The sequence below is a fragment of the Ailuropoda melanoleuca genome, chromosome 9 (genome assembly GCF_002007445.2).
Source record: "Ailuropoda melanoleuca isolate Jingjing chromosome 9, ASM200744v2, whole genome shotgun sequence".
NCBI lineage: Eukaryota > Metazoa > Chordata > Mammalia > Carnivora > Ursidae > Ailuropoda > Ailuropoda melanoleuca.
Window position 1 is genome coordinate 40,065,510 of NC_048226.1, and position 27,173 is coordinate 40,092,682.

The window sequence follows — 27,173 nt, forward strand, 5'->3', positions numbered from 1 at the left end:
GTCTGGAAGTAAGATGGACTGTAAGATGCTGAATTAACTTTTCACTGTGATATTTGAATTTCTACAAATTCGTGATAAAATGAGTCAATAATGGCTGCAGTAATTGTCAACTACATCTAGTGTTTATTGCCAGTGCTTTCCCTTGTATATATCTGGAAGTTATGTCCATTGCTAATATAATGCCCTCTCTTCGAAAAAACCCTTGTTTTACAACTATCTAAAATTTGCCCACTTTTGAGATTTCCTCCCTTCTTCTGTACTTAAGATATTTATTTTTGTTTCTGCCTGGGCCAGGCACCTATTTGTGTAAGTGCTGGAACTGCAATAAGAAACTAGATCCAAACCTGCTCTCAAAGAGCTTAGAGTTCAGTAACAGAGAGAGATACATGAACAGATCATCCCTAGGCAATTTGCGTTGATAAGGATTGGTTCATAGTTAGTCTTAATAACAGGGAAGAGAAAGCCTCCACTATTAAGATATTTTTAAAAACCTGTTCTTATTTAAAATAAACGTACAATAAATTTAAGTACTTGTTCACTTACTCATTTTTATAGGTAATTTTTAATACATCTACTTTCAAAGCTTTAAAGAAAAAGTTATTTATTATGATTCTTCCTAACAGAATACCATTCTGTTTTCTTATTTGGTTTTCATGAAAAAGGGGAACTACTTTTCTTGTTGCTTCAAATATTTTTTTAATTCCGTGAGTCATGACTTCTGGAAACTTCTTATTCGGAAAACATAGTAGTCATTGATCGCATCTTGTGATTATTTTAATGAAATCATGAGTATGGCATGACATTTAGCACTATGTAAACAACACATGGAATGGTACCTTGAATCCACAGATACTCACGCACCTAATAAATGTGGATATTTTAATACTGGCTTGCTTCACTAAAAGAAAAAGCAGGTACACCACAGGAAAAATCTTTGGTTGCTAAATATCACTTATTGAAAGGTCAGTCTAAGAGGGATTATAAAGAGTCCGGTAGATTTAGCCATGAGGCAAGCACTGTGCTATGTGTCAAAGCAGTTTGGGGAGATGAGGGGTGGAAGCTGATGACATTGGGTTGAAGAGTGAAGAGTAGAGGAGAAGAGAAGACAGCAAGTGTGGACTCTGTTCATTCAATATGTGAGTTTGTAATAGAGCGACCAACTACTCAGTACTGCAGGGCTTGCTTGGACTCAGGACTTTCAGGACAGCCCCAGGCAAACAGGAGCATTTGGCTATCCTACATGCTAGGTCCGGTGCTAGGTTCTGAGGTTGTAAAAAGTAGATGTACAAAGAGAGAATTATTATATACTATGATAATATAGGATATAAATTTAAGGGGCTGTGCGAACACTAAAGGGGATACTCCCCAGTTTGCAGAAGGTGGTCAGAAAGAGACAAGATGAATCCAGAGAAAGAGTAGGAGTTAGTCCTACAAAAAAACAGGGGACAGAACATTTCAGGCAGAGAAAGTATGCAGCATTTGGTTTTTAGAGAAACACAAGTCGTTTTTTTCCTGAGAGAGAAGGGGAAGTCACTAAAAGGGAAGGGAGCCCAGGTTCTTATACCACAGGGTTTGGGCATGTGGGGGATGTTAAGGGAGATAAAGTCTGGTGGCCTCTATGTCTTCAGTGAGACTGGGGCACTGCTAAGGAAGAGAAAGAAGAAAGGAGGTGTGGGGAGTTTAAGGAGAGTGGGGAAATCACAAGTTTCTGAGAGAGTCAAATGTGATTATGTTAGGTGGAAAAGCTCTAAGAATTACAAAGTTCTAGAAGAAATAGCGCTTATGAACATTATCACATTTAATTGTCATAATAACCACAAGAGATAGATACTATTATCTCCATTTTACAGATGAGGAAACCGAGGCACAAAGAAGGTAACACTTACCCAAGGTTATACAGTTCCTAAGAGGCAGAAGCCAGGACTCTGTAGGCCCTGTGGAACACTTCACTCTTTATCTCTGCATTGAGTACATTTCTACATGTAATTTCACCCGACACTCACACTTATCTCTTGTGGTATTTTTATCCCCAGGTGAGGGGACAGTAACCAAGGTAGAATCTTGTCCAAAGTCACATGGGTAGTCAAGATATATGGTTAGGCAATGTGTAGGAAAGAACAACTAAAGACACTGTAAATTGCTGACACTTTTCTTTTCCCCACATTACATACTTTCCCAGCTTTAAAATAAACGAATATGATCCTACCCTCTCCATACCCCAGAAATATTCTAGCCATTAGTTTGTATTTTGGTTTTTTGAATTCAAATGCACTCCCCCCCAGAAGAAACAGATGACACTTCTTAATTCCTAACCAGGTTACAAGATTTTTAATATTGGCCCTAGATTTTATTTATTTATTTATTTATTTATTTATTTATTTATTTATTTATTTAAGATTTTATTTATTTATGTGACAGAGAGACAGCCAGCGAGAGAGGGAACACAGCAGGGGAGTGGGAGAGGAAGAAGCAGGCTCTCAGCGGAGGAGCCCGATGTGGGACTCTATCCCCGAACGCCAGGATCACGCCGGGATCACGCCCTGAGCCGAAGGCAGACGCTTAAGGACTGCGCTACCCAGGCGCCCCTGGCCCTATATTTTAAAAGCCCTTATGAACTCCTCAACTCCGGTTGCCCTCCGAGTCCTGAGTTTTGGGGAAGTGGTAGTGACTGTTTGAAGATTTGTTTGATTAGCAATGTGCTGTTGTGGTGGGAGAGGAGTCTTCGGAAACCCAGAGGTGGGACTCCCAGAGCTTTCGCAGAATTGGTTGTTAAAGATGTGGTTGACCCTCCCGTCAAGGGCAGACAGGGGCCCCAATAGCAAGGGAAAGAGTTGGGCTGTATATTTTGGATATTCACGGATCAGGAGGGTTTTGTTTAAATTGTGACTAGCTTTGACTTTGGGTAATTTCTGCATTTACAGATGAGGAGAGAGAATGTAAAGTTAAGGAACATTGCCCCATTATTATGTTGCTAGTTAATGATTGAGCCAGGACTAGAGTTAAATCTCTATCCCCTTAACCTATTGTCCCAGAGGGATTAAAAGCCAGTGAGACTTTACCACCACCAAGGTACTGATTTGCTGGTACATTTCTCGTGGATGGTGGCTGCCTCAGTACTCTGATTGCTTCCCATTCGGGCTCGTAGACCTGAAATTTTTGCCAAAACTTTCTAATGTGTGGAAGACAATTATTATATGGTTTCACTCATATGTGGAATATTTCACTCATATGTGGAATAGTGCAGAGGATCATAGGGGAAGGGAGGGAGAACTGAATGGGAAGAAATCAGAAAGGGAGACAAACCATGAGAGACTCTTGACTCTGGGAAACAAGCTGAGGGTTGTGGAAGGGGAGGTGGGTGGGGGATAGGGCAACTGGGTGATGGGCATTAAGTAAGGCACGTGATGTGATGAGCACTGGGTGTTATACGCAACTGATGAATTATTGAACACTACATCTGAAACTAATGATGTATTATATGTTGGCTAATTGAATTTAAATTAAAAAAAAACTCTAATGTTGTGACACCACACAGCATTCCCTCACTCACTCATCGAGTGGCCCTAGTATGTCCAGGCGTTATCCTAAACCCTGCCAAACCAGTGGTAAATGTGACAGGCACAGTCTCTGCCCTCATGGTGCTTAAGGAAAGACAGTCATAAAATAATCACACCAAGCATTTAATTACATTTGTGTGATAAATGGTATATAGGACAAGTATTGGATACTACATGAGTGTAACAAGGGCCCTAACCTAAATCTGGGGTGAAGGAATGCTTCCCTGAGGAAGTACTATTCATGCTGATCCCCAAAAGGCAAGTAGTGGTTAGCTAAGTCTTGTGGACTGAATTGTGTCTCCCTCCAAATTCATATGTTGAAATCCTGACTCCCCCAGTACCTCAGAAAGTGACTGTATTTGAAGATAGAGTCTTTAAAGAGATCGTTAAGGTTAAGTAAGATCATTCGGGTGGGCCCTAACCTGACATGACTAGTGTCTTCATAAGAAGAAGAGAGGACATAGACACAAAGAGGGAGGACCAAATGAAGACGCAGGGAGAAGATGGCCATCGACAAGCAGTGAGAGAGGCCTCAGAAGAAACCAACTCTACGGACACCTTGATCTTAGACTTCTAGCTTCTAGAATTATGAAAAAATAAATTTCTGTTGTTTAAGCTACCCAATCTATGTCACTTTAATATGTCAACCCTTGTTGACTGATACAAGGGAAAAGTAGAGGTATGAGTGTTCCAGGTAGAGAGACTATACAGACTCAGAGGAAGGTTGTAGTTGGCTAGTTTGCTATTTAAAGGGACTCAAGCCATCTATCTGGAGGAATAAGAGAATAAGAATAGTATGTTACCCACCTTTACAAAACCAAAAATCTTTTTGAGTTACGGGTTACCAAAAACTAACAAAGAGGGGCGCCTGGGTGGCACAGCGGTTAAGCGTCTGCCTTCGGCTCAGGGCGTGATCCCGGCGTTATGGGATCGAGCCCCACATCAGGCTCCTTCTCTGTGAGCCTGCTTCTTCTTCTCCCACTCCCCCAGCTTGTGTTCCCTCTCTCGCTGGCTGCCTCTATCTCTGTCGAATAAATAAATAAAAAATCTTTAAAAAAAAAAAAACTAACAAAGATTCCTGAAATTGAGTCATATATATAGTGTTTTAAAAGATAATAATAATCTGGATATGTAAAATTATGTTTATGTATATATTTATTTATTTATTTTTAGCAGCAGTGGTTTTGTGTTTTTTTTTTTTGAGAGAGAGAGCAAGAGAGTGCTCATGCACGTCAGCAGGTGGGGGAGGGGCAGAGGGAGAGAGAGAATCTTTTTTTTTTTTAAGATTTTATTTATTTATTTATTTGAGAAAGAGAGAGAGTGAGCATGAGCAGGAGGGAGCACCGGAGGGAGAGGGAGAACCAGACTTCCTACTGAGCAGGGAGCCCAACTCGAGGCTCAATCCCAGGACCCTGGGATCATGACCTGAGCTGAAGGCAGATGCTTAACCAACTGAGCCACCCAGTTGCCCCGGGCACCACAGGGAGAAAATCTTAAGCAAGCTCCATGCAGAGCACGGAGCCCAACTGGGGGCCTGATCTGACAACATGACCTGAGTCGAAATCAAGAGTAGGACACTTAACTGACTGAGCCACCCAAGTGCCCCATTTATGTATTTATTAATGGCCCAGTCTTCTGACATTATCATGTGTAGACCTGCTTCTAAAGTGCATTATATGTTTGTTCATGGGGTTCTTTTGCCTGGAAGGGTCTGTCTCTGCCTTCCTACCCCTGAAAATCCAATGCACAGTTAAAAATAACTGAAACCTTATGTACATGATACCTTTGTTTGCTCAGGCCCCTACTTGTCTGTCCTTTTTTTCAAATTGTTTTTAATAGTGGTTCTCAAACTTTTTGGTCTCAGAACCCCTTACACTCTTAAAAATTATTGAGGACCCAAAGAGTTTGTATTTATGTGGATTATCATTATTTACTATGTAAGAAGTTAAAACTGAGAAATTTTTAAAAATATTTAAATTAAAAATATTTAGCTATTGCATGTTAACATAAAACATTTTTATGATAAGTGTTTCCCAAAACTAAAAAAAAAATCCGTGAGATTAACACTGTTTTACATATTTCAAATCTCTTTAATTATATCTGGTTTACTAAGAGACAACTGGATCCTTATACCTGCATCTGCATTCAAACAGTTACAATATGTTGTTTTGATTGAAGTATGCAAAAAAAAAAAAAAACAACAGGCCTCACAAAGTTATGGAGTGGGGAAAAGCGGGATATTTTAATAGCATTTCCAGAAAACTGTGAAGATTCTTCTTTGATACTATACCAAGACTTGGCAAGTGGCTGTTTTTTAAACACAAGCTATCTGACTTAAAACAACAGAAATTTATTCTCTCAGAGTTCTGGAGGCTAGAAGTCTGAAATCAGGGAGTCAGCAGGGCCACATTCTCTCCAAAGACTCCGGGGGACATTTTGCTCCTTACTTCCTGTAGCTTCTGGTGGTTGTCTGCCTTCATATTCATGTGACCTTCTCCTCCGGATGTCTCTGTGTCTTCTACTTTTATGTCTCTTATAAGAACACTTGTCACTGAATTTAAGGCTCACTTGGAAAATACACAAATGATCTTATCTTGTGATCCATTTGGGGGGGCCACCATTCAACCCACTATGGTCATCTTATATTTTGAATGGACCTTTTGTGCATGCATGATTTTGTAACTTCATACATGAGTCTTTTGGAAAATATTGATTCACTAATTTATGCAGATTTTCCAAATGTTGACACATTTCATTTAACAATATTTTTTAAAGAGTTTATTTATTTATTTATTTATTTATTTATTTATTTATTTATTTATTTATTTATTTGACAGAGAGACAGCAAGAGAGGGAACGCAGCCAAGGGAGTGGGAGAGGGAGAAGCAGGCTTCTTGCCGAGCAGGGAGCCAGATGTGGGGCTCAATCCCAGGACCCTGGGATCATGACCTGAGCTGAAGGCAGACACTTAATGACTGAGCCACACAGACGCCCCTCATTTAACAATATTTTTAAAAATCATATTTATTAATATCCCTAACTGAATGCATCAGAAAAATCTTTCAGTGGAAGGAAGCAGGCGAGCTTATGGGGGAAAAAACAAATTTTCCAAAACTCTTAATTTGACTTTAAAGGTTGAATTTTATCATTGCCAACAAATACACTGAGTTGTTTTCCTCAGTGTGACAGGCTTACTTTGTTCGCTTTCAAGAAAATGTCTGCCAAATACCCAAGTTTGGCAAATATTGTCATTTGTCAGTCATCCTTTTCAGTGAAAATGGTGTTCTATATAAAGCAGCTAGTTCAGCTTTTAACAATCACACAAGGGAGGACTTTCCCTCCAGACACTCATTAGACTTTGGTAATATAGCAGAAGTGCTTTTTATGCATACTCACCATTTTGTCACACAGTGTATTAAAAACTAATGGACTCAAAGGTCAAGATTTAATAAAACTTTTACTGCTTTTTCAAGGATATCCTCAAGTGAACTTGGCTTTTTTCTCTTTTTAAACTGCAAGTGAGTAATGGTGAAGAAAACAATGAGTAGGACAGCCATGAGCCTGCCTGGTCTCATGCCAGGGCACCAGCAGTTCTAGGTACTATTACTTTTGCACCATCAGTGCAAATCAGTGAAAAAGGCAAATAACATCTTAGTTATTATGAAAATAGTTTGACCTCACAGATCCCCTGAAAGGGTCATAGGGCCTTCCACGGGTCCATGGACTATACTTTGAAAACTGCTGGTGTACACCATTCATTTTAGAACTAAATCACCATAGACTGATTAAATTTTTAACATACGTGTATTTCTTATTAATAGGACAGTTTCCTTAGAAATGAAATATATGCATGTACCTAAAAATAAAAAAACAAATAGCACCAAAAGGCTTATAATGGGAAACACCACTCTCTCACCTCACCAGACCTCTGAAGCGAACACTGATTTAAGGAAAGATACATTTTTATTATAGAAAATTTCAGACATCTACAGAAATAGTCTGAATAGTATAATTAGCCTTCATAAACATGTTGCCCAGTTTCAACAATTATCTACTTATAGCTAAATCTTATTCAGCTAATCACACCCTCTTCCCCTGTCTCCACAATTTTGAGGCAAATCTGAAACATCAGGTCATTCCATCCTTAAATATTTCAATATATTTTTAAAAGATTTTATTTATTATTTTGAGAGAGAGTGAACGCACAAGAAGGGGTAGGGGCAGAGGGAGAGAGAAAATCTCAAGCCGAATCCATGCTAAGAGCAGAGCCCAACGCCAGGCTCTATCCCAGCACCCTGAGATCATGACCTGAGCTGAAATCAAGAGTCAGATGCTCAACCGACTGAGCCACCCAAGCACCCCCTTAAATATTTCAGTATTACCTCTAAAATATAGACTCTCTAAAATACAGAAACATAACATCATATCTTTAAAAACCCACAATGATTTCTTAATGTCATTAGATATCCAGTCATCATATTTGAATTTCACCAGTTGCCTTATAATTTTTTCAGTTTGTTTTGTCCAATCAAGATCCAAATAATATCCATATATTACACTTGGTGGTTGATATATCTTTTAAGTCTTTTAATTGAAGTGCTTCCTGCCTTTCTTTTTAACCTTACAACTTACATATTGAAGAAACAAGGTCATTTGTCCTGTAGAGTTTACCACTAAATTTTGCTGATTGCATCCCTGAAATGTCATTTATCATGTATCTCTGACCCCTGTTTTTCCTATACATTGGAAGTTAGAACAGAAACTCTATGAGATTTGGGTTCAAATTTTTTGGCAAGAGTACTTTTAAGTGGTGGTGTATTTTTTCTTTTGGGAGACAAAATGTCTGGTTGGCTATCCTTTTTTAAGGTGAGCAGTCATTGATGATCATTGCCTAGGTGCATTAATTCCTTAGAGGTTGCAAAATGGTCACATTCTAATTCCATTCTTCTTTATTCATTCTTCTATAAAAAGCAACATCCCCTCATCAACTATTTGGTTACCTCAGGGTGTAATTTGTATTGGAAAGGCAGTATAAAGGTTTGATTCTTACCATTTATTTACCAGTTTAAAAAAAAAAAAGATTTAGGGGCGCCTGGGTGGCACAGCGGTTAAGCGTCTGCCTTCGTCTCAGGGCGTGATTCCGGCGTTATGGGATCGAGCCCCATATCAGGCTCCTCCGCTATGAGCCCCCTTCTTCCTCTCCCACTCCCCCTGCATGTGTTCCCTCTCTCGCTGGCTGTCTCTATCTCTCAAATAAATAAATAAAATCTTTTAAAAAAAAAGATTTAATTCCTTAGTATCACTCATAGATAATCCAGGTTTGTTTTGTACTTTTTAACCATTTATTTATTTACTTATTTGAGAGAGTGCGTGAGTGGGGAAAGGGGCAAAAGGAGAGGGAGGGAGATTCCTCAAGCTGATTCCCCACCGAGCACGGAAGCTGATACAGGGCTCTACCCCAGGATCCTGAGATAATGACCTGAGCGAAACCAAGAGTGGGCTGCTTAACCGACTGAGCCACCCAGGTGCCCCTATTTTGTGTTTTTTAGTGTCTTTGTAAACTTCTGTATTTAACATTCATTGTGTTTCAGTTCACCATAGTCATTGTTCTTTTTTATGTTTGATTTTTCCATCTTTGGTTAACTCTGCGTAGGTCCTAAGGCCTTTGGCATGACTCTAGTACTCATTTATATCATACTAGAAAGTAAAGAAGTTAAGACATTTCAGGTTCATTTTGTATATTTTCTGCCCCAGATCTGCAATCACCCAATCCTACAAGAAGCCCTGGTTCATTTTAGCAGAAACTATCTAGAGACCACTATCTAGGTGCTGGTGGTGCTCATTTCACTTCATTTAAAATGTGCTCTCATGCTGTTGGTAGAAATGAAAACTGGTACAGCCACTCTGAAAAACAGTATGGAGGTTCCTCAAAAAGTTAAAAATAGAGCTACCCTATGACCCAGCAATTGCACTACCAGTACTTACCCAAAAGATACAAACATAGTGATTTGAAGGGGCATCTGCACCCCAATGTCCATTAAGAGATGAATGGATAAAGAAGATGTGGTATATATATACAATATTACTCAGCCATCAAAAAGAATGAAATCTTGCCATTAGCAATAATGGGGTATTATGGGTATTATGCTAAGTGAAATAATTCAGTCAGAGAAATACAAATATCATATGATTTCACTCATATGTGGAATTTAAGAAACAAAACAAATGAACATAGAGGAAGGGAAGGAAAAATAAAATAAGACGAAAATTGAGAGAGAGAGGCAAACCATAAGAGAAGCTGTACTCTAGGAAACAAACCAAGGGTTGCTGGAGGAGAGGTGGGTGGGGGGATGGGGTAATTGGGTGATGGGCATTAATGAGGGCACTTGATATAGTGAGTACTGGGTGTTATATGCAACTGATAAAACACTAAATCCTACCTTTGAAACTAATAAAAAAAAAAACTTAAAAAAGTAAGTTCATATGAATGAAGCTGTTAATGCTAAGCTCTGGGATCCAAACTGGAAAAAAACAAATCACCTATTTACGACAGTCTTTTGAATCATAAAAATACAGTGGAAAATAATTTTCCCCCTTAGCATACAAAAGAATGCATAAAGAGGGGCGCCTGGGTGGCACAGCGGTTAAGCGTCTGCCTTCGGCTCAGGGTGTGATCCCGGCATTATGGGTTCGAGCCCCACATCAGGCTCCTCTGCTGTGAGCCTGCTTCTTCCTCTCCCACTCCCCCTGTTTGTGTTCCCTCTCTCGCTAGCAGTCTCTATCTCTGCCAAATAAATAAATAAAATCTTTAAAAAAAAAAAGAATGCATAAAGAAGTTCTTGTAATCTCCATCTCCATTAATGGAATCTGAATTAGTCTTTTAAAAGAAATATGTGTAATTAATCATGGATTAAAAATTACTGACCAGATCATATAAATCATTTGAGACAAATTTAGACCCAGAGGCCTATTCCAAATTCCAGGGTCAAATAAAATTACTCAGCACATCATTAATAGATGATTTTCTGCATACAAGATTAATAGAAAAGATCTGACTTTTGAGAGTTGAGAAAAGGATTCAATTGGATGTCAAATTCAAAGATTTTATTTCCTCTCTAAGATGAATAACCTCTAATTATTATTTATCAAGTTTTATTTTCTCTGGCCCACTGCTATATAGGGCTTCAATGTAATTATATCTTAGGTCACTAGTTCTCTTTTATAGTTAGGTCCCCTTCACTATAACATTAATATTTATGTAAACCAACATTGATTTAACAAAAGATATATAAGCACTGTTATATATAAGAATTATATGGAATTTGAGATACAGAAAATAACATTTAAAAATTGTTTTTATCAGAAATTTATATTTAATCAGTCTTTCTTTATGAAATTTTCAGGCTCCTTTGTATTTCAGTAAATGAACAGTCCCATCGGTACTTAAACGTTTACTGTATTCTTTATTATAGTTCATTTGTCTACATCTTTAATAGTGCGTTATGTTGTGTTCCTGATCAACTTTGTTTCTTAGTCAATATACTTTCTTCAGTACAATGGAATCAAAAGTTATTGGCCATCTCAGATTCCAGGCATGGAGTCTGATAAAACAGTGGAAGTTTCATATTAATCTGCTGTAGAATATTAGCAATGAGTTTCTTTTCAAAGTCACTTTATTGTACATGGTTAAGTTGTCATTATAGAGAGGTGATGTAGCATAGTGGTTGAGAGAGCATGTAGTCTGGAACCAAAGTAGCCAAATTTCAATCCAACTCTGCCAGTTAATAGCAGGTGACATTGAGCCAAGTGATTTGGCTTTGTAGGTGTTTCTTCACCTGTAAAATGGGGATGATAGTTGTGCGTAGCTCATAAGCTTATTGTGAGGATCAGTATATGTAAAAGTGCTATATGACTGTTAGCTATTGTTATTTTGACTCATACTATTAAGAACATTAGCAATTATGGGGCGCCTGGGCGGCACAGTTGGTTAAGCATCTGACTCTTGGTTTTACCTTAGGTTGTGATCTCAGGGTGGTGAGATTGAGCCCTGCATCCAGTTCTGAGTTCCATGCAGAGTCGGCTTAAGACCCTCTCTACCTCTCCCCCTACCTGTCTAGCCCCCCAAATAAATAAATTCATCTTAAAAAAAAAAGAACATTAGCAATTATTGTCAGGGACACAAATAGTTCTAGTTATTTCCTATTAGTGTTCAGAAATATATCTATAACTATTTTATCAGGAAACTGTAATATTACCTACTTATGTGATTTTCAAAGGGTTTTAAATATGCTACAGTCAAATATATCCTCAGAAAAACATGTCTCCAATTTTATAATGGAAGCCAAGAGGATTCATGTGCAGAAATTTATTTATTTATTTATAATAATTTTTTATTATATTAGTCACCATACAGTACTTCCCTAGTTTTTGATGTAAAGTTCCATGATTCATTACTTGCGTATAACACCCAGTGCACCATGCAATATGTGCCCTCCTTAATACCCATCACCAGCCTATCCCATTCCCCCACCCCCTTCCCCTCTCAAGCCCTCAGTTTGTTTCCCAGAGTCCATAGTCTTTCATGGTTCATTCCCCCTTCTATTTACCCCCCCTTTCTTCTTCCCTTTCTTCTCCTACCAATCTTCCTATTTCTTATGTTCCATAAATGAGTGAAACCATATGATAATTGTCTTTCTCTGCTTGACTTATTTCGCTTAGCATTATCTCCTCCAGTCCTGTCCATCTTGCAGCAAATGTTGAGAAATCATTCTTTTTGATGGCTGAGTAATATTCCATTGTATATATGTACCATATCTTCTTTTTTTTTTTAATGATTTTTTATTATATTATGTTAGTCACCGTACAGTACGTCCCCGGATTCCGATGTAAAGTTCAATGCTTCATTAGTTGCGTATAACACCCAGTGCACCATGCAATATGTGCCCTCCTTAATACCCATCACCAGCCTATCCCATTCCCCCACCCCCTTCCCCTCTCAAGCCCTCAGTTTGTTTCCCAGAGTCCATAGTCTTTCATGGTTCATTCCCCCTTCTATTTACCCCCCCTTTCTTCTTCCCTTTCTTCTCCTACCAATCTTCCTATTTCTTATGTTCCATAAATGAGTGAAACCATATGATAATTGTCTTTCTCTGCTTGACTTATTTCGCTTAGCATTATCTCCTCCAGTCCTGTCCATCTTGCAGCAAATGTTGAGAAATCATTCTTTTTGATGGCTGAGTAATATTCCATTGTATATATGTACCATATCTTCTTTTTTTTTTTAATGATTTTTTATTATATTATGTTAGTCACCGTACAGTACGTCCCCGGATNGATTCCGATGTAAAGTTTGATGCTTCATTAGTTGCGTATAACACCCAGTGCACCATGCAATACGTGCCCTCCTTACTACCCATCACCAGTCTATCCCATTCCCCCACCCCCTCCCCTCTGAAGTCTTCAGTTTGTTTCTCATAGTCCATAGTCTCTCATGTTTCATTCCCCCTTCTGATTACCCCCCTTTTCTTTATCCCTTTCTTCCCCTACCGATCATCCTAGTTCTTATGTTCCATAGATGAGAGAAATCATATGATAATTGTCTTTCTCTGCTTGACTTATTTCACTTAGCATTATCTCCTCCAGTGCCGTCCATGTTGCAGCAAATGTTGAGAATTCGTTCTTTCTGATAGCTGAGTAATATTCCATTGTATATATGGACCACAGCTTCTTAATCCAGTCATCTGTTGAAGGGCATCTCGGCTCCTTCCACAATTTAGCTATTGTGGACAATGCTGCTATGAACAGTGGGTGCATATGGCCCTTTNACTTATTTCACTTAGCATTATCTCCTCCAGTGCCGTCCATGTTGCAGCAAATGTTGAGAATTCGTTCTTTCTGATAGCTGAGTAATATTCCATTGTATATATGGACCACAGCTTCTTAATCCAGTCATCTGTTGAAGGGCATCTCGGCTCCTTCCATGATTTGGCTATTGTGGACAATGCAGCTATGAACATTGGGGTGCATATGGCCCTTCTCTTTACTACGTCTGTATCTTTGGGGTAAACACCCAGTAGTGCAATGGCTGGGTCATAGGGTAGTTCAATTTTTAACTTTTTAAGGGACCTCCACACTGTTTTCCAGAGTGGCTGTACCAACTTGCATTCCCGCCAACAATGTAGGAGGGATCCCCTTTCTCCACATCCTCTCCAACATTTGTTGTTTCTTGCCTTGTCCNGAGGGATCCCCTTTCTCCACATCCTCTCCAACAATTGTTGTTTCTTGCCTTGTCTATCTTTGCCATTCTAACTGGCGTAAGGTGGTATCTCAGTGTGGTTTTGATTTGAATTTCCCTGATGGCTAATGATTTTGAACATTTTTTCATGTGTCTGTTAGCCATTTGTATGTCTTCATTGGAAAAGTGTCTGTTCATATCTTCTGCCCATTTTTTGATTTGATTATTTGTTTCATGTGTATTGAGTTTGACAAGTTCTTTGTAGATGTTGGATACTAATCTTTTATCTGTAGTGTCATTTGCAAATATCTTCTCCCATTCCGTGGGCTGCATCTTAGTTTTGTTGACTGTTTCCTTGGCTGTGCAGAAGCTTTTTATCTGATGAAGCCCCACAAGTTCCATTTTATCTTTTATTTCTCTTGCCTTTGGAGATGTGTCGTGAAAAAGGTTGCTCTGGCCGATGTCATAGAAGTTGTTGCCTATGTTCTCCTCTAGAATTTTGATGGATTCCTGTCTCACATTGAGGTCTTTCATCCATTTGGAGTTTATTTTTGTGTATGGTGTGAGAGAGTGGTCAAGTTTCATTCTTTTGCATGTAGCTGTCCAATTTTCCCAGCACCATTTATTGAAGAGACTGTCTTTTTTCCACCGGATGTTTTTTCCTGCTTTATCAAAGATTAGTTGCCCAAAGAGCCGAGGGTCCATTTCTGGGTTCTCTATTCTGTTCCATTGGTCGATGTGTCTGTTTTTGTGCCAGTACCATGCTGTCTTTGTGATCACAGCTTTGTAGTACAGCTCGAAATCCGGCATTGTGATGCCCCCAGCTTTGTTTTTCCTTTTCAACAATTCCTTGGCGATTCGGGGCCCTTTCTGGTTCCACACAAATTTAAGGGCTGTTTGTTCCATTTCTTTGAAAAATGTCCTCGGTATTTTGATCGGGATAGCATTGAAAGTGTAGATTGCTCTGGGTAGTATGGACATTTTAACTATGTTAATTCTTCCAATCCATGAGCATGGAATATTTTTCCATCTTNTTCCATACAAATTTAAGGACTATTTGTTCCAGTTCTTTGAAAAATGTCCTCGGTATTTTGATCGGGATAGCATTGAAAGTGTAGATTGCTCTGGGTAGCATAGACATTTTAACTATGTTAATTCTTCCGATCCATGAGCATGGAATACTTTTCCATCTTTTTGTGTCTTCTTCAATGTCTTTCAAAAACCTCCCAAAAAAACAAGAGTCCAGGGCCTGACGGATTCCCTGGGGAATTCTACCAAACATTCAAAGAGGAAATAATACCTATTCTCCTGGAGCTGTTTCAAAAATAGAAACAGAAGGAAAACTACCAAACTCATTCTATGAGGCCAGTATTACCTTGATCTGCAAACCAGGCAAAGACCCCCTCAAAAAGGAGAATTACAGACCGATTTCTCTAATGAATATGGATGCCAAAATCCTCAACAAGATCCTTGCTAATAGAATCCAACAGTACATTAAAAGGATTATCCATCATGACCAAGTGGGATTCATCCCTGGGATGCAAGGGTGGTTCAACATTTGCAAATCGATCAGTGTGACAGATCATATCAACAAGAAAAGAGTCAAGAACGATATGATCCTCTCAATTGATGCAGAAAAAGCATTTGACAAAATACAGCATCCTTTCCTGATTAAAACCCTATTACAACCCTTCAGAGTGTAGGGATAGAGGGTCCATTCCTCAATTTCATAAAAACCATCTATGAAAAGCATCATTCTCAATGGGGAAAAGCTGGAAGCCTTTCCCTTAAGATCAGGAACACGACAAGGATGCCCACTCTCGCCACTATTATTCAACATAGTACTAGAAGTCCTTGCAACAGCAATCAGACAACAAAAAGGGATCAAAGGTATTCAAATCGGCCAAGAAGTCAACCTGTCTCTCTTCGCAGATGACATGATACTCTACATGGAAAACCCAAAAGACTCCACCCCCAAACTACTAGAAGTTATAGAACAATTCAGTAAGGTGGCAGGATACAAAATCAATGCCCAGAAATCAGTTGCATTTCTATACACGAATAACGAGACTGAAGAAAGAGAAATTAGGGAATCCATTCCATTTACAATAGCACCAAAAATCATACATTATCTCGGAATTAACTTAACCAGAGACGTAAAGGATCTATATTCTAGAAACTACAAATCACTCTTGAAAGACATTGCAGAAATTTATTTTATATTTATCTGTTTCTTTCAATATTCTGTGTAAGAATATCCTAAGGACCCTGGGAATAATAGGATGAATCACGTATGTATCTTGCTGACAATTATTGACTAATAGAGGACAAACAAACAAATAACTCTGAGGTAGAAAGCAAGAAGTACAGATAAAATGCTCACAGAAGCTTGCGGGAAAGAATATTCCCCACTAGAAGATTGAGAAAAAACTCTTGAGGGAGCTTGTATTTGAATAATTCCCTGAAAGAAGAACAGGACTTATGCATGTAGAGAAATGAGGTTCTGTGTTGCATGTAAAGGAAAGGGCTTGTTTTGCTCGGAAAATGGGGGGCATGCAGGGGAAGTAGGGTTATGTGATGGTCAGATAGGAAGGCTCTAGGAGGCTAGGCTGATAAGATCTTAATTAGCCATCAGTGGGATATTGTTAAGGTGTTTTCCACAAAATTAAGGTGGCATTCACACAACATAAAATTAACCATTTTAAAATGAAGATCTCAGTGACATTTAGTATATTTACAATGTTGTGCAACTACTACTTCTGTCTAGTTTCAAACATTTTCTTCACCCCAAATTAAACCCCATGTCCATTAAGCTGTAATTTCCCATTCCCTCATTGCCCCAGCTCTTGGCAACTACCAATCTGCCATAGTGTTTCTGTGGCTCTAAGTATTCCAAGTAGTGAATTTATTTAGGATATGCCCCCTTGTGTCTGACTTCTTTCACTTAGCATGATGTTTTGAGGTTCATCCACATCGTAACATATATCAGTACTTCATTACTTTTGGGGCAGCTAGGTGGTTCAGTTGGTTAAGCATCTGCCTTTGGCTCAGGTCATGATCCCAGGGTCCTGGGATTGAGCCCCATGTCGGGCTCCTTGCTCAGTGGAGAGCCTGCTTCTTCCTCTGCCTGCTGCATTACTTTTTATGGCTGAATAATATTCTGTTGAATATTTATAACACAATTTGTTTATCCATTCATCTCTTGATGGACATTTGGTTGTTTCTATCTTTTGGCTATTGTAAATAGGGCAGCTATTAACGTGTACATGTAAATATTTAGGCACATGTATTCAGTTGTTTGGGGTATATATCTAGGTGTGGAATTGCTGGGTCATATGGCAATTCTATGTTCAGCTTTCTGAGTAACTGACAAACTTTTTCTACAGTAGCTGTGCCATTTTACATTCCTACCAACAATATACAAGGCTCCAGTTTCTCCACATCCTCACCAATACTTGGTTTCCACTCTTTTATTATTACTACCATCCTAAGTGTGTGACATAGTATCTCTGTGGTTTTGATTTGCATTTTCCTGAAGACTAAATCATTAGTTTTGAACATCTTTTCAAATGCTTGTTGGCTGTTTATATATCTTCTTTGGAGAAATGTCTATTCAGGTCTTTTGCCCACCTTTTAATTGTGTTATTTATCTTTTTGTTGAGTTGTACAAGTTCTTTGTATATTCTTGATGCTAGACTCTTTTCAGATATATGATTTGCAAATATTTTCTCCCACTCCATAGTTGTCTTTTTACTTTCTTGATAATAATCTTTGATTCACAAAGGTTTTTAATTTTAATTTTTATGAAGTACAATTTATCTATTTTGTTATTGTTGCTCATACTTACAGTGTCATATCTAAAATCATTGTCAAATCCAGGGTCATGAATATTCATCTCTATGTTTTCATATAAGATTTTTATATTTAGGTCATTAATCAATCTTGAGTTAGTTTTTATATAGAGTGTGAGGTAGGAATCCAACTTCATTTTTTCACATGTGGATACCCAGTTGGCCAACCACTATTTGAAGAGACTATCTTTTCCCCATTGAATGACCTTAGCGCCCTTGTTGAAAATTAGTTGGCCACAGATATATGGGCTTATTTATGGACTCAATTCTATCACAGTGGCTTATAAGCCTATCCTTGTGGAGGTATTATACTGATTTCATTACTATAACTTTGTTGTAAGTTTTGAAATCGGAAAGTATGAGACCTTGTTCTTTCTCAATATTGTAGGGCCCTTTGCAATTCTGTATGAATTTGAGGATCATTTCTGCAAAACAAGGCTGTTAGAATTTTGATAAGTTTGCATTAAAATTATTACAGGATTTGAACAGAGAAAATGATGGGACTAGAATTGTCTTAGACAACATTCTACAATATGGACAGGAAAAGGAAAAGAGAGGAGTCTGGGAGACCATTAAAAAAGTTAGCACAACAGAAAGGCTCAGACCTATATTGTCAAAGTGAAGGAAAAGGACAAATGCCAGACAGGCTGTAGAGGCAGACTTGAAGGAACTGAAGAAATTGGTCCATTCATTTAATGATTTGCACCCTATTGTTATATGCCCCAGGCCATGCAGATGCTATGGTAAACAAGATGGATATGTTATTTTGCTTTCATGGACCTTGAATTCTAATGGGGCAGAAACAGGGGAACAGTAAACAGTGAAATAAAGAGCAAATTGTGATCGCAGTGCTATGAAGAAAATGAACAAGCTACTATTATAGAGATAACAGAGGAAGGCCTATTTTATATAGGAAAGGCCTCAATGAAGAACAGCTATTTATTTATTTATTTTTAAGTAGGCTCCGCACCCAGCGTAGAGCCCAATGAAGGGCTTGAACTTACAACCCTGAGATCAAGAGTTGAACCTTTAACCAACTAAGCCACCCAGGCACACTCCCCCCCTTTATTTTAAAAGATTTTATTTATTTATTTGAGAGAGAGTGAGTGAGAGAGTGAGCATGGGCAGGGGGGAGGGGCAAAGGGAGAGGAAGCAGCAGACCCCCTGATGAGCAAGGACCCCGAGGTTGGGGCTCCATCCCAGAACCCCAAAATCATGACCTGACCCAAAGGCAGACACTCCACCGACTGAGCCACCCAAGCACTCCCCTTTTATTATTTTTGTAAGATTTTATTTATTTATTTATTTATTTATTTATTTGGGGGGGAGAGAGAGAGAGAAAGAGTGTGAGTGAGCCTGAGTGGGGGAGGAGCAGAGGGAGAGGGGGAAGCAGACTCCATGCTGAGCACGGAGCCTGAGGTGTGGGGCTCAATCCCAGGACCCTGAAATCATGACCTGAGCAGAAATCAAGAGTTGGAGGCTTACAGTTAAGCCTGAGCCACCCATGTGTCCTTCTCAGTCTTTTTGTGTGTGTGCTGAGTAGTCTGGTTTTGCAATTTAATTTTTTTTTTAATCAACTCTTGGTCTCATTGATTTTTCTCTTTTCTCTTTCATTGGTTGTACTCTGATCTTTATTACTTTCTTTCTTTGCATAATACTTTGGTTTAATTTGCTCCCTTTGTTTAGTAAGGTAGAAACTGAGGTCACTGATTTGAGAACTTTCTTTTTTCGTTATGGGTATTACCTCCTAAGTACTGCTTTAGTGCCATCCACAAATTTTGATATGTTGTGTTTTAATTTTCTTTCAGTGCAAAATGTTTTCTAATTTTCCTTTTGATTTCTTCTTTGACCCATGGGTTACTTAGAATTATATAGTGATTTCAAATATTTGGAGATTTTCCAGATGTTATTCTGCTATTGATTTCTAATTTAATTTCATTGTAGTTAGAGAACATACTTTGTATGTTTTAAATCCTTAGAAGTTTATTGAAAGTTGTCTTGTGGCCCAGTATATGGTCTATCTTGGTAAGTATCTTGTGTATACTTGAAAAGAATTACATTCTTGTGTCTTGTAGTGATCTATAAATGTCAATTAGGTTAAGACGGTTAATGGTATTGTTTAGGTCTTTTTTTTTTTTTTAAAGATTTTATTTATTTATTTGACAGAGATAGAGACAGCCAGCGAGAGAGGGAACACAAGCAGGGGGAGTGGGAGAGGAAGAAGCAGGCTGACGGCAGAGGAGCCTGACGTGGGGCTCGATCCCAGAACGCCGGGATCACGCCCTGAGCCGAAGGCACACGCTTAACCGCTGTGCCACCCAGGCGCCCCTTGTTTAGGTCTTTTATATCTACTATGGTCTGAATGTTTGTGTCTACCTTCAAATTCATATGTGGAAATCTTCACCTCCAAAGGTGATAGTATTAGTAGGTGGGGCCTTTGGGAGGTAATTAGGTCATGAAGGTAGAGCCCTCATAAATAGGATTAGTACTCTTACAAAAGAGATCCCACAGAACTTCTTATTCCCTTCTATCAGGTGAGAACACAGAGAAGATGCTGGCCATAGACCAGGAAGAGGGCCCTCACTCAACCATGCTGGCCCCCTGGTCTCCGACTTCCAGTCTCCAGAACCTATGAAAATTAAATTTCAGTTGTTTATAATCTACACAGTCTGTGGTATTTTGTTATAGTAACCCAAACTGATTAAGACAATATCCTTGCTGATTTTGTTTCTACTTGTGCTATTATTATGAGAGAGTTTTTAAAACCTCTAAAAATAGGATATGCTTATTTTTCCTTCAAGTTGTTTCAGTTTTTTTCTCATTTATTTTGAAGCTCTGTTATTAGATTAGGACTTTTAAGAAAAAAGATTTTATTTATTCATTTGATAGAGAGAGAGAGAGAGGGAACAAGCAAGGGAAGGGGCAGAGGAGAGGGAGAAGCAGGCTCCCCACTGAACAGAGAGCTCCATGCGGGGCTTGATCCTAGGACCTGGGGATCATGCCCTGAGTTGAAGGCAGACACTTAACCAACTGAGCCACCCAGGCGCCCCCATAAATGTTAGGACTTTTATGTCCTCAAGATGAATTGGCCTCTTCATAATTATGAAATGACCTTCTCTTCCCTGGTAATATTATTTGCTCTGAAATCTACTTTATGTGATATTATTATAGCTGCTCCAGCTTTCTTTTGACTAGTGTTAGCATGGTGTATCTTTTTCCATCCTTTTACTTTTAACCTATTTGTGTCTGCATATTTAAAGTATAGTTTTTTGTAGATGAAATATAGTTGGGTCTTGTTTTATTTATCCAGTAAGACAGATTTTAATTGTGTTGTTTTGACCATTGCTTTTAATATTATTATTGATATGAGTTAAATTTATATCTGTCCTCTTCTTACTTGTTTTCTATTTGTCTTATCTGTTCTTTGTGTCGTCTTTCCTCTTTTTCTACCTTATTTTGGGGTTTGAGTATACTACTTTATCATAGTCTATCTTCAATTGAATTATGCTGTGTCACTTATAGGATGCTTACACTTAATTATACAATATACTTTTCAATAATATACTTCCATGTCTCTCCTCCCAACCTTAATGCTACTGTTGTCATACATTTTACTTTCATATAAGCTATAAAACCCACAATGAATGATGACTATTGTTGTTTTAAACAGTTATTATCTTTTAAAAGATTCAAGTTGTAAAAAAAAAACCAACATGTCTCTTGTTACTATTTCCACTGTTCTTCATTCATAGTGTATATTTCTAGAAATCTGGAGTCATTTTCTGTCTGTCTGATGGACTCCATTTAACATTTCTTACAGTGCAAGTCTTTTTGTTATGGCCTTTCAGTTTCTGTGCATCTGAAAAAAATCTTTATATTGTCCCGAGTTTTTAAAGATTTTTTTGCTGAGTATAGAATTCTAGGTTTACAGCTTTTTTGTTCAGTACTTTAAAGATGTTGCTCCACTGTCTTTTTCTTGCACTGTTTCTGACAAGAAATCTGTCATCTTTACTCTTGTTTCTCCATATATATCATGTCCTTTTTTTGACTGGATGCTCTTAAGATTTTTGGTTTATCACTGGTTTTTAGTAATTGTATTATGAAATATCTTGTTGTAGTTTTCTTTGTGTTTCTGGCGTTTGGATTCATCAAGCTTATGAGACCTGTGAGTTTATAATTTTCATCAAATTTTGAAATGTCAGTCATATTTCTTCAAATGTCTATTCTGATCTTCTTTCCCCAGCCCTCCTTTATCCTCTCCTTCATGGACTCTAACTACAAGTATGTTAACCAGCTTAAAGGTTTCCCATAGCTTATTGATTCTCTTTTTAATTCCATTTTCTCTCTACAATTCATCTTGGAAATTTTATATTGTATGTCTTCAAGTTCACTAATCCTTTCTTCTGCAATATCTATTCTTCCATAAATCCCATCCAGTGTATTTTTCACCTTAGAGATTGTTTTCATCTCTAAATTGGATTTAAGAAAATTTTTATACCTTCCTTGTCTCTACTTAATTTTTTGAATATATTACCATTATAATAACTGTTTTAATGTTCTTGTCTGCTAATGCTAATGTCTATGTCAGTTGTTAGTTTCAGTGATTGGTTTTCCTTCTCGTTATGGGTCATATTTTTGTTACTTTGCATGCCTTGTTATATCTGATTGAATGGCAGATGTTGTGAATTTTAGCTTGTTGGGTGCTGAATATTTTTGTATTTCTATAAACACTCCTGAATTTTAATTTGAGATGCAGTTAAATAACTTTAAGATAGTTTGATCCTTTTGGATCTTTTTACTTTTTGGCAGCACCCAAGCAGCATTTAGTCTAGGGCTAATTACTCTCCAATACCAAGGCAAGACCCTTCTAAGTACTCTATCTCATTGAATTGGGAGGTTTCTAGTTAGCCTGGTGTGAATAGCCACTATTCCTGGCCCTCTGTCAGTGCCCAGTACTTTTCCTTTTAATGCTTTGAGATGGCTTGTTCTTTCCATGAACTTGAGTACAGGCATACACTGATCAGCACTGCTGAATTCTCAAGGAAGACCCTCTGCAGATCTCTGGGATTCTCTGTGTTGTTACCTGGTTTCCATATCTGAGTTGTGAACTCTAGCTGTCTTGTTCTCCCTGGTCTCACAGCTCTTGCATTTCCCTCTTGTTCTGCCATGGCCTGTAAGTTCTCTGAAAGTGATAAGCTGGGGCAAATCTTGTTCATTTCCCATCTCTGAGGCAGTCTCCTTCATTGCCTGATATCCATCTTGAAAACTGTTGTTTTATATATTTTGTCTGGTTTCATTTTGTTGTTGTCGGTTCAGGTGGGAGAGTAAATATGGTCCTTGTTACTACATCTTGGCCAGATTCAGAAGTTCCCCTAAGGCTCTAATCTTAATAGTTACTTCACATTTTTAGAAGAGGAAGAGAAACATTCCAAGAATCTATAACCAGTAGCCTCTGGTAAAACCACTCTGTAAAATGAAGTGTGACTGTTGTTTAATCTGCCTATTTAATGCTTTTTAAACATCCAGAATATTATAAAGGTTTGCTGTGAGTAGTGGTTTATAGATTGTTTGGGCCAGACTTCAGAGCTCTGGGGCCTCCTTTAAACATGCCAGTGACATTTTCAAAACACAAGGGGCTATTGATAGATTGCAAATCAGTTTTCACTCTTACTTGGTAGTCATTCTGCAAATTGGTTCTGCTTCTACTTTTGTCATCTGGGCTGCAATTAAGGAAAATTTACTTTCTAAAGGTGTTAGTGGTATGTAGGGCCCTCTAACATAGGCAATTTACCGTGATTTAAGGGTTTATTTCTTGGACACTAAAAGCGTTTCTAGTCCAACTCTGAGAAGTGCTGTGTGATTCGTGTTTATCTTATTCTTAAGAATTTATTTGAAATTGAAGGGAAATTCTTACAGTCTTATTTGCATGAAAAGAAAAGACCAGTATTTTAATTAAATCAAAGGAGAGAGAGGGCTTAAGGGAAGCTGAAAATGTCTTTGACTAATGAATATATTCTTAAGCACTTACTATGGGTATGTCACTTGTTTTGGCAATGGGGAGACAAAAGAATGGGTCGGCTACTATTTATTTTTATGTACCTATGTTAATCTCATAGATTTGTCTTCAAAACAAGTCTTATTTAATAGTAATTTATTTTCCCTTTTTTTAAAAAGATTTTATTTATTTATTTGACAGAGAGAGACAGCTAGCGAGAGAGAGAACACAGGCAGGGGGAGCAGGAGAGGAAGAAGCAAGTTCCCAGCGGATGAGACTGATATGGGACTTGATCCCAGGACTCTGGGATCACGCCCTGAGCTGAAGGCAGACACTTAACGACTGAGCCACCCAGGCGCCCCTATTTTCCCTTTTGTTTTCTTCTTCTTCTTCTTCTTCTTTTTTTTTTAAGTAATCCCTACATCCAACGTGAGACTTGAACTCTTGAACTCAAGACCCCGACCAAGATCAAGAGTCACATGCTCTACTGACAAAGCCAGCCAGGCACTCCTGTTTTCCCCTCTTTTTAAAATCAGTTGCATCTAACTGCCCATGAGAGCTTTGGTTAACATGAAGTAATTGGTGTTATTTCAGTGTAATATAATTTCAGATAAAAGCAGAGAATCCTGGAACTCCTGGCTGGCTCAGTCAGTGGAGCATGTGACTCTTATCGTGCGGTTGTGAGTCTGAGCACCACATTGGGTATAGAGATTACTAAAAAAATAAAAATATAAATTTTTTTAATTAAAAAAACACAGAATCTTGCTGTTATAGGTAATTTGAACAGCCTAATTGTAGATGAATATGTAATTTCTCTAAGGCTTTTTGAGATACTGGAAATAGCTTTTTCTTCCTTAACTGGCTGGGGCCCAGGGTTACCCAGTAAGGAGCTTACAGTTTAGTTCTGGACATAAATATAAATAACAGAAAAAACAAAACAAGGTAGGCCTGCTAAGTGCCACATTGAGTGGTACAGATCCTAAGTGTTATAGCATTATATTGGACAGAGAGGTCCCTGAGCTGAGCTATCATAATATGAAAACAGGTAGCTAGGATTAAGAAGTATTCTGAACTGGGAAGCAGTGGATATAAACGTTCAGTGGCGGGAATGTTGACTGTATGTCGTGGATACTGTACAGTGAGGAAACAGTCTGTCCAGAGTAGTTGGAGATCAGGTGGAAAAGATAGGTGAGTTCTTTGATTTTGTGCTTTATACAGAGATGGCAGTTAAAATGAGAAAGAAGGTTCACTGAAGAGACTCTGTAATGGAAAAAGCCAAGGACCTGGTGACCAAATGTGAGGATCGAGAGGGGAGAGTCAGAGGTTTTGAGCTAGGACAAGTGCAAATAGAAAAGTCAGAAAGGAGAGCTTGAATGAAGTGATGCTAGAAATCCCTGAATCTTTTTCTAAAAATTCCCAATTCTCTGTGTGGTTCCTAACTGGACAGCACTTTCCCTATGGTCCTTTGCCCTTAATTGTAGCCTAGCAGAATGAAATGGAGTTTGGAAGGGCATTTAGAGGTCATGAGGTCACCTGGCCTAATCTCTTCATTTTACAGATAAGCAGATCTGGGGCTTCAGATATTGTGACTTCCCTTAGGGCCACACAGCTAGGCTGGCCTCTTGGCACTGTTTTCTGAAATTCTTCCAGCAAATACTGCTTGTAGCAAATTGAGCCTTGTGTTTCCCCACCATAATTCAATTAGTGTTTGACTTGATTCCTCAAATAGTTTTTCACCTTCAAAAATCAAATAAATTAAGAGTTAAAATAATTCCTTATGAGTGGTTTATCCATACATGTAGTATGGATAAAGGAAAAAACCACTCAGAAGTAATAAATGCCAGACTGGGCATTAATGCCAGACTCGGCCTGGGTGAAATGAGTCTGCTCTCTTGCAAAGTGCTTGAGCTATTTGACAGGAGAAGGAATGAGTAAGTCTGAAGGGATTCCTACTGAGAGTCCTTTCCAGAATTTTTAAATTGAAAAACGAGGATGTGTGGTGGAGATCAGTAAAGGATTTGCTTTCTTTCTTTGCCCCTCTAAACCCTAGTTCTATGACTTCTCATGCATGGAACCCTGAATTCGTGAGTCTTGCCCTGCCCGAGGAGAATGAGATTAGCTAATGCGCTGAATAAGTGAACTCCGTTGCTTTAAGATGTCTCACCCAGTCCTACTCCTCAGCTGGAACCTGGGGAGAGCACCTTCTCTTTCCCCTCCCAAGCCTCTTTCCTCATCTTGCCACCTGGCTGTCTGTTTCTCTTTCCCCGTTCTGCCTGCGTCTCGCACTTCCCCGCTCGGGGTCAAGCACCCCCACGCCCTCCCCGCTTTATTTATTTAGGGCCACCCGACTGCATCCAGCCGGCAGCTTCTCTCGGGTCCAAGGCCTTCTACCGAGTGAGGGGCGGAGCTGAGTGAGCATAAGCCCCGCCCCCAGCATTGGGCGGGGCTGGTGGACGAGGCGGTTCCGTTGATTGGTGTGGGCGGGGCCTGCTGCGAGGGGCGGAGTCAGGAGGTCGGGCCACGGAGGGGAGGGTGGTGGTGGGCCCCGCTGAGGGTGGGAGGCGCGGCGCAGAGGCCGGTAGAGTGTGGCGCAGCTGTGGTGGCGTTTCCCGCTCGCTATGCGTCGGGCGAGGGTTCCCGAAGGTAAGTACGGGGAGTGGTTTGGGCGCTGCGAGAGCCAGGTGAAGGAATCCTGGCGGGCGCGTTGGAACCAGGTGTGGTTTGGTTGGACCGGCCCCTGGGCCACTTCCGTGCTTAGTAGGAGCGCGTGGTGCGGATGGGCGGCCCCCTGGCGTGAACCCCCAGAGGCAGGGAGACACGGGGTCTGGCTCTAGTTTTGCAGCACTTGTTCACGGCATTACCGCCGGGACAGAAAACATTTGCGTTGCTCCACACACCTCCTCCCTACATCTCGAGAGACCTCAGGTATTGAGATTTTATGTTCTTTAAAATACATTTCTAGTTCGTCGTTCGGGACTGGAGGAGAAACTCGATAATGAACTTGCAGTGTAGCTTTATTTTGACTTCGTGTTATTCAGTTTGCAAGAAGAGTGAGACTGGTAATGGGACTGTTATTTAAACAAGGACACCAGGATTTGCATAGGCAGTGTGTTGTGGAGGTTAAGCTCTCAGGCTTTGAAGCTAGGGTGCCTGGGTTTGAATCTACTTGTTAATTGTGAAACCTTGGGCAATTCGCTTAATTTCTCTATGACTTTGTTTCTGCATATGTAAAATAAGGGTAATGATAGTTCCATCCTTACAGGATTGTTATGAGGATTAAATCAGTCAGTACTTAATTCCGCCTGGCGCATAGTCCACAATAGTCACCAAAGAGATACGCTGCAATAACGTTGACTATTTTCTTTATTATGCATTTAGATGGGCATTAATCTTCAAAGCTGTCAACACCGGAAAGCCTTTCCTCAGAGTTGTAGCTAGAAATGCTTGGGGATTCCATTGGAATTTCAGAGACCGAATCCCACCAGATAAGTCTCATTACTTTTCTCACCTACTGGAGATGTGATCATTCACCTGGT

At 39.1% G+C, this 27,173-nt stretch overlaps 1 protein-coding gene across 8 annotated transcripts in view; it reads left to right on the plus strand.

The window, feature by feature from the left end:
* LOC100475793 (serine/threonine-protein kinase Sgk3) overlaps nucleotides 1-27,173 on the plus strand; it is a 166,861-nt gene that overhangs the window by 63,620 nt on the left and 76,068 nt on the right. The window contains exon 1 of one of the 8 annotated variants that reach the window (XM_011221204.3): nucleotides 26,126-26,280. The exons of 6 other annotated variants lie outside the window; for them this stretch is intronic. The gene's annotated coding sequence lies outside the window, so the exon portion shown is untranslated. Of the gene's footprint in view, nucleotides 1-26,125; nucleotides 26,281-26,358; nucleotides 26,563-27,173 lie in introns of those variants that run through there. One more of the 8 variants, XM_019796553.2, reaches the window with a different exon arrangement.